This window comes from Xenopus tropicalis, chromosome 8 (genome assembly GCF_000004195.4).
Source record: "Xenopus tropicalis strain Nigerian chromosome 8, UCB_Xtro_10.0, whole genome shotgun sequence".
NCBI lineage: Eukaryota > Metazoa > Chordata > Amphibia > Anura > Pipidae > Xenopus > Xenopus tropicalis.
In genome coordinates this window covers 123,147,903-123,159,126 of record NC_030684.2, presented here as the reverse complement: position 1 = coordinate 123,159,126, position 11,224 = coordinate 123,147,903, and the positions used below count along the sequence as shown (strand labels likewise).

Below are 11,224 nucleotides of genomic sequence, written 5' to 3'. Positions count from 1 at the left end.
AAAGGTATATCTATTTGGGCTCCTTTACATTATGAAAATAGTTCCACCACTGATGAAAATTTGCAAAATGGAATGAACTATGCCATTTTACTGAAGCGGTCAATTACCTCCCATATAACAATGTAATTTAGAAGGTAGTAATGCAGCAATAAAGTCCATTTCTAGATGGGTCCAAGGTCAAGAGGGAACAGGCATACAGTAGGTTCAGGAAGACCACAAGCAAGGGAAAGGCTGGATTTGGAGGCACAAACTGTAGAGGTAAAGTTTTTGACAGGATAAAGTCTTTCTGCATGGAGAAGCCACCATTCAAGAGAATTTAACAGATTCAAGGTGTTTTTAACACCTGGGTGGCCCACTTGTTTGGAACAATGGGTCTCTTGTAACTCTGGGTTTTCAGTGTTATAATTCCATTTCTTTAAAAAATAGGCCCATGCAGGCCCGGATTTGTGGCGAGGCCACAAACGCCCTGACCAAGAGTGCTACAAGTTTAGGGGCGGCATGCTGCCCCGCTGCAACAGAATTTTAATTAATTCTTGATGCAGTAGGAACTCCAGCTAGAGATTTGGCTAGTGGATCACTTGATGGCAAGCCAAACCAAGTTAAACCCAAGACCACTGGAGCAGATGGACAGTAAATAATGAGAAAAAACAACCCACAATAAAGGGCAGTTCCCTGAAGTCAATGGTCTATCATCAATCACCACAAAGGGGCAGACATGGGCAGAAGTGGAATACCAAGGTGATTAACAAAGACAGAGTCCATGAAATTCCCTGCAGCTCCAGATTCAAGGAAGGCTTGAAAATTGACAGTTTTAGCAGCCAGGTGAAACTGTACTGAAATCAGGAATGTATTCTTTTGGGAAGAAGGTTTGATGCTGCCCAGACATGACTCTTACCTAGGCATTGGCAGTTATAGGCAAAATTAGCTATGCCACCTGTCACGGTCGGCACCCTAAACCAGAACAGATGCCAAGTTCCCTTGTCTAAGCTCGGCTTCACCAGTATTGTGACCGCCTTTGGCTTCGGGAGGAGCCCTCAGCTACTCAGATGCCACCTGGACTTAACGAGAGGAACAAGGCAGGAGTTCTGGCAAGCAAAGGGGCACGACTGTAGATAAAGTCAGTTAGGCCGAAGATCACGGTACAAATAGGGTTAAACAAGTTCGTCGTCAGGCAGGCTGGGTCGAGGCAGGCAGAAATCAGGGGTCGTCAGACAGGCAAGGGTCAACCAGATAATCAAGCAGCTGGGTTAGGCAAAACCGGAGTCAAAAGTACAAGCCGAGGTCAGGTTACGGATTTCAGAATAGTCAGGAACAGGCCGGGTCAAAACAGGAGAATACAATCAGAAATACAGGAACAAGAATGCACAAGGCTCAGGAAGGCACCAGGAATCGAATCCTATCACGGGCAATGAGTAACAAAAGAAAGGGCCTTTAAATATTTCAAATTTGGCGCCATTGCGCGCTGACGTCATGCGCCATGCTTCATGACGTCATCCGTCAGCGCGCCTGCGCCTTTAAATATGCGGAAATGCGCGCGCGCACACTATGAAGGAGCAGAACAGCGCGGCGTCCCCGCCGATGGCAGCGCGGCGGGCGTCCCCGCCGCGCTGGTAAGTGTCTCTTCCTTACACCACCACAGTACAAACACAGGCCAGCAGAGGTAAGGGTGACACCCCTGTGGCTTCCCAGTTTTTGGAACAAAAACATTGCCTGGCTTGCCTCAAAAGTAAGATTATTGATCATGACCCACAACCCCCTCGTGGGGGTAACTGAGACAAAATGCTTCTATGTACTGCTGCCTATTCATAACTCCATGTATGAGTAAAAGGCAGAAATGAGGTGTCCTATCACCGTGGAGACATGATATACTTTCTCCATATCATGTCTAGATGGAAGGGAGCACTAAGGGGCACATTTATCAAAACCCGAAACGGCAAAAATTCGGATTGGAAACGAAAATTTTGTGACTTCTCCGTCGTCGTCGCGACCTTTTTTTATTTTTTGCGACTTTTTCGTCACCATTACGTCTTTATTGTATTTTGCGCAAATATTTCATCGCCGTTGTGACTTTTTCATATTGAACAAGTGTAAACGGCGGAAAAACCTTTCTGACTTTGCATGATTTTGGAAGCCTCCCATAGGACTCAATGGCACTCTGCAGCTCCAACCTGGCCCAAGGAAAGTCTCCCATAGGACTCAATGGCACTCTGCAGCTCCAACCCGGCCCAAGGAAAGTCTCCCATAGGGCTCAATGGCACTCTGCAGCTCCAACCCGGCCCAAGGAAAGTCTCCCATAGGGCTCAATGGCACTCTGCAGCTCCAACCCGGCCCAAGGAAAGTCTCCCATAGGGCTCAATGGCACTCTGCAGCTCCAACCTGGCCCAAGGAAAGTCTCCCATAGGGCTCAATGGCCCTCTGAAGCTCCAACCCGGCCCGAGGAAAGTCTCCCATAGGGCTCAATGGCACTCTGCAGCTCCAACCCGGCCCGAGGAAAGTCTCCCATAGGGCTCAATGGCACTCTGCAGCTCCAACCCGGCCCAAGGAAACTCTCCCATAGGGCTCAATGGCACTCTGCAGTTCCAACCCGGCCCAAGGAAAGTCTCCCATAGGGCTCAATGGCACTCTGCAGCTCCAACCCGGCCCAAGGAAACTCTCCCATAGGGCTCAATGGCACTCTGCAGTTCCAACCCGGCCCAAGGAAAGTCTCCCATAGGGCTCAATGGCACTCTGCAGCTCCAACCCGGCCCAAGGAAAGTCTCCCATAGGACTCAGTGGCACTCTGCAGCTCCAACCCGACCCAAGGAAAGTCTCCCATAGGACTCAATGGCACTCTGCAGCTCCAACCCGGCCCAAGGAAAGTCTCCCATAAGGCTCAATGGCACTCTGCAGCTCCAACCCGGCCTAAGGAAAGTCTCCCATAGGACTCAATGGCACTCTGCAGCTCCAACCCGACCCAAGGAAAGTCTCCCATAGGGCTCAATGGCACTCTGCAGCTCCAACCCGGCCTAAGGAAAGTCTCCCATAGGACTCAGTGGCACTCTGCAGCTCCAACCCGGCCCAAGGAAAGTCTCCCATAGGGCTCAATGGCACTCTGCAGCTCCAACCTGGCCCAAGGAAAGTGTCCCATAGGGCTCAATGGCACTCTGCAGCTCCAACCCGGCCCAAGGAAAGTCTCCCATAGGGCTCAATGGCACTCTGCAGCTCCAACCGGGCCCAAGGAAAGTCTCCCATAGGACTCAATGGCACTCTGCAGCTCCAACCCGGCCCAAGGAAAGTCTCCCATAAGGCTCAATGGCACTCTGCAGCTCCAACCCGGCCTAAGGAAAGTGTCCCATAGGACTCAGTGGCACTCTGCAGCTCCAACCTGGCCCAAGGAAAGTCTCCCATAGGGCTCAATGGCACTCTGCAGCTCCAACCGGGCCCAAGGAAAGTCTCCCATAGGGCTCAATGGCACTCTGCAGCTCCAACCTGGCCCAAGGAAAGTGTCCCATAGGGCTCAATGGCACTCTGCAGCTCCAACCCGGCCCAAGGAAAGTCTCCCATAGGGCTCAATGGCACTCTGCAGCTCCAACCCGGCCCAAGGAAAGTGTCCCATAGGGCTCAATGGCACTCTGCAGCTGCAACCTGGCCCAAGGAAAGTCTCCCATAGGGCTCAATGGCACTCTGCAGCTCCAACCCGGCCCAAGGAAAGTCTCCCATAGGGCTCAATGGCACTCTGCAGCTCCAACCTGGCCCAAGGAAAGTCTCCTATAGGGCTCAATGGCACTCTGCAGCTCCAACCTGGCCCAAGGAAAGTCACAATACCGAAGCTTGAATGAATCTGAAACTTTTGTAAATGGCGCGATAATACAAATTTTTCGCCACGGCGGTGAGAAAGTCGAGGAATATATACGAAAAATTTGCGACGGCGACGGAAAAGTCGCAAAAATACCGATCATTACGAAAAAAAACGTATTAGGACACTTTCGGACATTCATGGATTAGTAAATGTGCCACTAACTGTTGACCGTTACTGTAACAGCACATGAATGTATATGGCTTCAACTTTAACTCTTTCATATAGTGATCATTATCTGACCAGTTCGCATATATCAGTATACAAAACTGCATATTCAAATGCAAAGGTAGTAAAATACTTTATTTGGCGGCTGACATTTCGGCCTACACAAAGGTCTTTTTCAAAGTACAGAAACAAACAAAACAGAACCTGATAAACATACCATAGCAGGAAAAAGGTGGGAGTGATATTGTGACATCATGTAACATACATGAAACTAAACAAAAAGGTGAAAATATAAAACTAAAGAATAAGAGTATAAAATATAAATGACAAATAGTAAATGTTAGTGTAACAAAATAAAGTATGTAGAAACCAAGTTTCAAATAATCGCTCAGACAATGTCCACAAGTGTAGCGATACAGTGTAGCAATGGCAAGAGAAACAAATAGTAAACGATACCCAAGAGGCAGAACAGGATGAGTAAAGGAAATTCTGCAAGCTTATACTTAGAAAAGAAGTGCATTCATAAAAGGAACAGAATAGTAATGTTGTTGGAGACCTGCAATTAGTGGAAAAAGGTGAACTCACTATTGCGCATACAGACCACTGAAAAGACTAGAGCGCAGGAACCATCATTAAGTGTTAAAGGCAGAGACTACTCATTCCGGCAGCACCTTTTGGGACAAGAGGGTAGGCATTTCTCTATTGCAGGATCCTGTAATGCTGGATTTCAAGAGCCCAAACTTGAATAGTAACAAGTGGACTGCCGATCTTACCAGTACATCAATCATATGTATATGGCCAACGTGGTTAATTTATTGTAGTACAGGTATAGGACCTGTTATCCAGAATGCTTGGGACCTGGGTACCTGGGGCTTTCCAGATAAGGGATCTTTCTGTAATCTGGATCTCCAGATTTAAATACTGAACAAACCCAATAGGCTTGTTTTGCCACCAATAAGGATTCAATATATCTTAGTTGGGATCAAGTAAAGGTACTGTTTTATTATTACAGAGAAAAAGGAATAATTTAACCATTAAATAAACCCAATAGGATTGTTCTGCCCCCAATAAGGGGTAATTATATCTTAGTTGGGATCAAGTACAGGTACTGTTTTATTATTACAGAGAAAAGGGAATCATTTAACCATTAAATAAACCCAATAGGGCTGTTCTGCCCCCAATAAGGGGTAATTATATCTTAGTTGGGATCAAGTACAGGTACTGTTTTATTATTACAGAGAAAAGGGAATCATTTAACCATTAAATAAACCCAATAGGGCTGTTCTGCCCCCAATAAGGGGTAATTATATCTTAGTTGGGATCAAGTACAGGTACTGTTTTACTATTACAGAGAAAAGGGAATCATTTAACCATGAAATAAACCCAATAGGGCTGTTCTGCCCCCAATAAGGGGTAATTATATCTTAGTTGGGATCAAGTACAAGGTACTGTTTTATTATTATAGAGAAAAATAATTTTTAAAAATTAGAATTACTTGCTTACAATGGAGTCTATGGGAGATGGCCTTTCTGTAATTTGGAACTTTCTGGATAATGGTTTTCCGGATAAGGGATCCCATACCTGTACCACAATAACATGCGGAGCAGTTATGAAGCATATATTTTTTTTTTTAACAAAAAATATCAGTCTCCGGTGTGTGGTATGTCACCCATCATTTGCATGTGTTGGTAACACCCAAAATTGTGCAAAGGAGAGTAGGATACTGGGCCACGTCGGTCCACTGATATGTTTCTGGTCAGGGAAATGGACATAAAGCCCATCCAATTGTACTCTCCCTGTGTAGTAAGGCATTAAAATAACCAATCGAATATCTATATGTCAGCAGGTCTTAAATAAATGCATAGGAGTGTATTAAAAAAGTTAGCCGGATCTCCATCAAGTATAGAGCAAAAATATCCTTTATTAGTGCAAGTGAATTGACGTTTCGGTCCGAACTCCTGGACCTATATATATATATATATATATATCTTGAGAAAGGTCCAGGAGTTGGAGCCGAAAGGTTGATTCACTTGCACTAATAAAAGATATTTTTGCTTTTTGATCCAGTCCTGTGAGTGCTGTGCTTTTTTTGGTATCTACAATTTTGTTTTCACAGCTGGCACCCATTATAGATATCATATATTATAATATATATCATATTTATGTATAAAATGTATCCTTTTTTTCTACAGGATTAATGGACTTTTATAAGGACACTTTATATGAGTTTTTATGATAGACAGGTGGCACATACTGGTGAGATTGAAAATGTCAAGTAACTCCACAACACCAAGTCACACACAAGGCCAAACCCACCACATCTTAGGTGCCCCCCAAACAGAGGAACCTGAGAAAGATTGCTTCCACAGATCCCTAATACGGCACAATAAGTCGTTAATGCGACTTGTGTGTTGCCACCAAAACACATAATGAGAGTCAGGCACGACAAGCCTCATACGAGGCAGCTATGTTAGCCCTGCATCAGGAGCACTTGAAGGTCCATCAAAAAAAAGTGGCATTGTTGGAAACTTAAAATTCCCTGGTAGAAAAACATAATTCCTTAAGAGCATGACACATGGCCAAAAGGAAATGAACACAAATTTGCTAAGTGTTGTACAAACAAGTAGAGTAATGCCAACACGCTCTACTACCAGAGATAGTGCTGATACTTTCACAAAAAAATAAATGTGCATGTTTGAAATTTTTAAGTCATCTTTGGTTTTTTGGTTTAAGTGGCAAATGTTGTATTGAGAAATAATATTAACAGCCTGCCACATGTATGCAGTTGTGGAACAACAGTTCCAAAGTGCATACCTCTGTTGTGGATGTGAGCGAATTGCCACTTTAGAGGCTCGCATTAGAGCACTAGAGGAACACGTTGCAACACTGCGTTCAATCAACAATCTTGAGCGGAGTCTCTTGCTAACTGAACAAGAGCTAGCGGGGTCAGATAGTATGGGGGGAGGGGAGCAGCAAAAGGATGATAGGGCAGTTAGAAAATCTAGTGTGGGGAAAAGGAAAAGGGAGGCTGCTCCAGGTTTTGTGCATCCCAACAGATTTGCCAGATTGTGTGAAGAAGATGGGAGTGTGAACTCTGGACTGGTGGTTCTAGGTGGGGCTGATCTCTCTAACAGCCAGGAGGCCAGTTTCTCTAGTAGTGGTGGGGAGGAGAGCAGAGCTAGGCCTAAACAGATGGTGGTTATAGGGGATTCGATCATTAGGAAAGTGGACAGGGTAATCTGTCAAGCGGATCACTTCAACCGGACAGTTTGCTGTCTTCCTGGTGCCAGGGTTCGGCATGTGGTTGATCGGGTTTACACATTATTGGGAGGGGCTGGGCATGACCCGGCTGTCTTGGTACATATCAGTACTAACGACAAAATGAACGGTAGGTGGGGGACCTTAAAGAAAGAGTTCAGGGATCTAGGCTCTAAGATTAAGCAAAGGTCCTCCAATGTCATTTTTTCAGAAATTTTGCCGGTGCCACGTGCAAGTTTAGGGAGACAGCGGGAGCTTAGGGAGCTAAATGCGTGGCTAAAGTCTTGGTGTAGGAAGGAAGGGTTTGGGTTCCTAGAGCACTGGGCTGACTTTTACTTGGGGTACAATCTATACAGCCGTGACGGATTGCACCTCAATGGAAGGGGGTCTGCTGTGCTAGGGGAGAGAATGGTTAAGAGGTTGGAGGAGTGTTTAAACTAGACAAGGGGGGGGTGGGTGAGCTAGAGTTCTATGGGAAAATTAGTGTAGACGGGGTAGGGGGACTAGCAAAGGGTTGTGGGGGAGGAGTGAGGGGGGCATATAGTTTATCAGATAAGGAGCTTCCGTTACAAGGAAAACAGTCTCATAATTGCCTTAGCTCTAACTCTCCCTTAGCTAATGTAAACATCAGAGGGAGAAGTAGTAATCTCTGCTGCATGCTGGCTAATGCGCGTAGCTTGTCGGGTAAATTAGGGGAGCTGCAAGCTATTGCATGTATTGAAAATTATGATTTAATAGGTATCACTGAGACCTGGTGGGATGATAAATGCGACTGGACTGCGAATTTAAATGGTTATACACTTTTTAGGAGGGACAGAGAGATTAAAAAGGGTGGAGGGGTTTGTCTTTACGTAAAGTCAGATTTAAAGCCATGTAATAAAGACATTACCAATGAAAACGTCGAATCTCTTTGGGTAGAAATTTCAGTAGGGCTGAAGGTCACAAAGAAAATGATCATTGGTGTATGCTATAAACCACCCCGTATAGATGAGGGGGATGAGGCCCAGCTATTGTTGCAAATGGAGGAGGCTTCACAACTGGGTCAAGTTGTTATTATGGGGGACTTTAATTATCCGGACATTGACTGGAGTAATGGGGGGGGCTAAGTCAGAAAAAGCTAGTAGGTTTGTAAATATGCTAAATGACAACTTTTTATTTCAGGCGGTTCAAGAACCTACTAGGAATGATTCTATTTTGGACCTGGTGATTTCTAATAATAATGAACTCATCTCTAACATTTGTGTGGGTGAGCATTTGGGGAACAGTGATCACAACATGGTCTCCTTTGAGATAAAGATGCAGAGACAGCGCTATAAGGGAGTAACTAAAACGCTCGATTTTAGACGTGCAGACTTTGCCAGTATAAGGGCATCTCTGCAATGTGTCAACTGGGAAAGGCTTTTCATGGGGTTAGACACAGAAGGAAAATGGAAAATCTTTAAAACATTGCTTTGCAGGTATACACAACAGTATATTCCCCTTGTAAGCAAGGAGAGGCATCGCAAAGCAAAACCTTTATGGCTGAATAAAAGTGTTATTGTCGAGGTTGGTAAGAGATTGACGTGCTTTTAAAGCATTCAAGTTAGCTGGGACAGCAGAAACTTTCATCAGGTACAAGGAACCAAATAAAGCAGCAAAAAAGCTATCAGGCAAGCTAAAATAGAAATGGAAAGGGATATTGCAGCTAGGAGTAAAAAGAATCCAAAATTATTTTTTAATTATGTGTGTAGGGGTTTACCAAAAATGGGCCCTTAGGACAGACACCCCTAGACTAGGCCACTGGTTGGCGCTAGTTAAACCGGGACAGTGGGATGACTGGGTTCTACATAGTTAACAGGGAGTATACCTGTAGTTCGGGTTATGGCCACCGGGTGGTGCATAGGCCTATATAAAGGGTTGCAGCCATTTTGAAGGGGCTTAGGCTGGGATAGCTCCTGGGACCAGGAGCTTCCCCTGATAGAGTTATTAGATAGTAGTTTCTTGTAATAGGACATTCTAGGAGTGTCATGTAGGACACCAAGCTAGAATGGGCGGATATTGCCCCTCCAGGAGTGGTAGTGGGGTTAAGACCCCCCAGCATTACATCTGCTGGAGTGCAGGGCATTAAGTGGCTAGGTAGGTGGACAAGTCCCCGCTAGTCCAGGAGTCCGGATCTGAGGGTGCCATACGCTAGTACCGGTGTGGGTCCTTGTGGTGTAACTCCTAGCATGGGTACTGAGAACTCCAAAGGGAGGGTCTCACAGATAGTACCGGGGATAGCACCTAGATAGGAGCACATTGGGGAAACCTGTGAGGTAGTACCAACAGGAAAAGGATCTCAATGAGAAGTAAGGAGATATGCCCTGCCATGTGTATAAATGATATGCCGCTCCTGGAGAGGTCTCTGCCTGAATAAACCATAGCATTCCTTTCATATATAACTGTGTCTGCTGTGAATATCTACCTCGCCCAGAGGACCACTACTACGCCGGTAAGGAATAACTCAAAGAGTGAGTACATCACACCGGGAGTACGTGGGTCCCAAAGGGGCATTGTATCCTGATCGTTTCCCAGGGGGTGGAATATAGTTCCACAAGACCATCCCTGGGTGGAGGCACGCCATTTAGGGGAGAATCCCTTGTAAACCCCCATAGTAAGCGGGGGCTCAGGACTCCTGTAGCGCCAAGTATAGTGCTCCAGCGGGTAGTGCCACACAAGCATTTAAAAAGTGGGCTACATTTGGAGGCACTGCTGAGATCGATTTGAGAATTGTTTACCAGACAGGGCCCTAAGGGAACTGTGGCCTAGAGTGTTGGTAGGATCTGGTCTTCCGCCTGAGCTAAAATTGAGCCACCCTGATCCACATCCCCAACTGGGATTTGGCGCGAAAGAGGAGCAAGGCAGCTCCTAGCCAATTGGATTGCAGGATAGCTGGCGCCAAAAGTCAGCCTGACCGACACGTGAGATTGAGGCGTGCCAGAAGGTGACACCTACCTGTTTTGCATATTGACCGTCCCGTGAGGTGGCTCGGCCAATAAGAGATGTTACAAAGTGCGCCAAGAGCTGAGAAAGTGACGTGGCCAGTTAAAGTCACGGCAGCCATCTTGGGAAATTCCCAGTTAGTCTTTGGCCAGAGTCAAGCGAGTGAGCTCCTCTATCTGATAATCGCCAAAATGTCTGCCAAGTCTGGACCTGGGCAGGGCAGTGTAATATCTCTGTATGAGAACCCAGAGGATGGTATTCGATATCTGTGGTTAGGATCCTTTGCTGAGAGGTCCACATCACAAGGAGATATGACCATGGTCCCCATCTGTGGTGACTGCGGAGCTGAGGCCTACTTAGCTCTGAAGCAGGCCATGGGACGCTGCATAGGTTGCGGACATTTATGTTGGATGGGCCCATTGAGGGATGAAAGGTTGAACCGGGGACCCGGTGCAACAATTACCATGATGACTACGCTGAATGCTGACAAGTCAAGTGCAGCACTGTATGGAAGGTACCAGGGGGAAGGCGAGCTTACCTTGGTATCGGGACCCCTGCAGATGTGTCAGTGGAAAACGGAGACCTCAGGGTTTATGGCCGCCGGTGCCGAGGGTACCGAGAAACCCCAAGGGGTAAGTGACCAGCCACAGGGCGGGGTAGTCCCAGCCGAGAGGGAGGAAATTGGGTCAGCAGCCATGTCGCCCGATGCCCCGTGCCCTAATCCGGTCCCGTCTGCCTGTGAGATAGAAACCCCCGGGGTGTCGAACTGTTTAGACATGAACGAGTGTGATCCTATGCCCGCGGGTGATGATAGTGAGAAGCCTGAGGTTAAGCACCCACCCCATTATATAGAGGTTCTGCGAAAACGTCGAGAAGCCTCTGAAGGGGCCTACGGGGCCACAAGCCATCCCAACCCAGGGTGGGAGCCGTTGGATGATACTGAGGAGGAGGATGCCTATAGCCCGGCTGTGTTTAAATTGCCCGATGGTTTCATGGCTCCCC

General features: G+C 46.5%; 1 protein-coding gene across 1 annotated transcript in view; it reads right to left on the bottom strand.

Annotated features, from left to right (window-relative positions):
* The window catches only part of LOC100493820 (scavenger receptor cysteine-rich type 1 protein M160-like), a 363,414-nt gene that overhangs the window by 36,312 nt on the left and 315,878 nt on the right, over window positions 1-11,224 (bottom strand). The window lies entirely within an intron of this gene.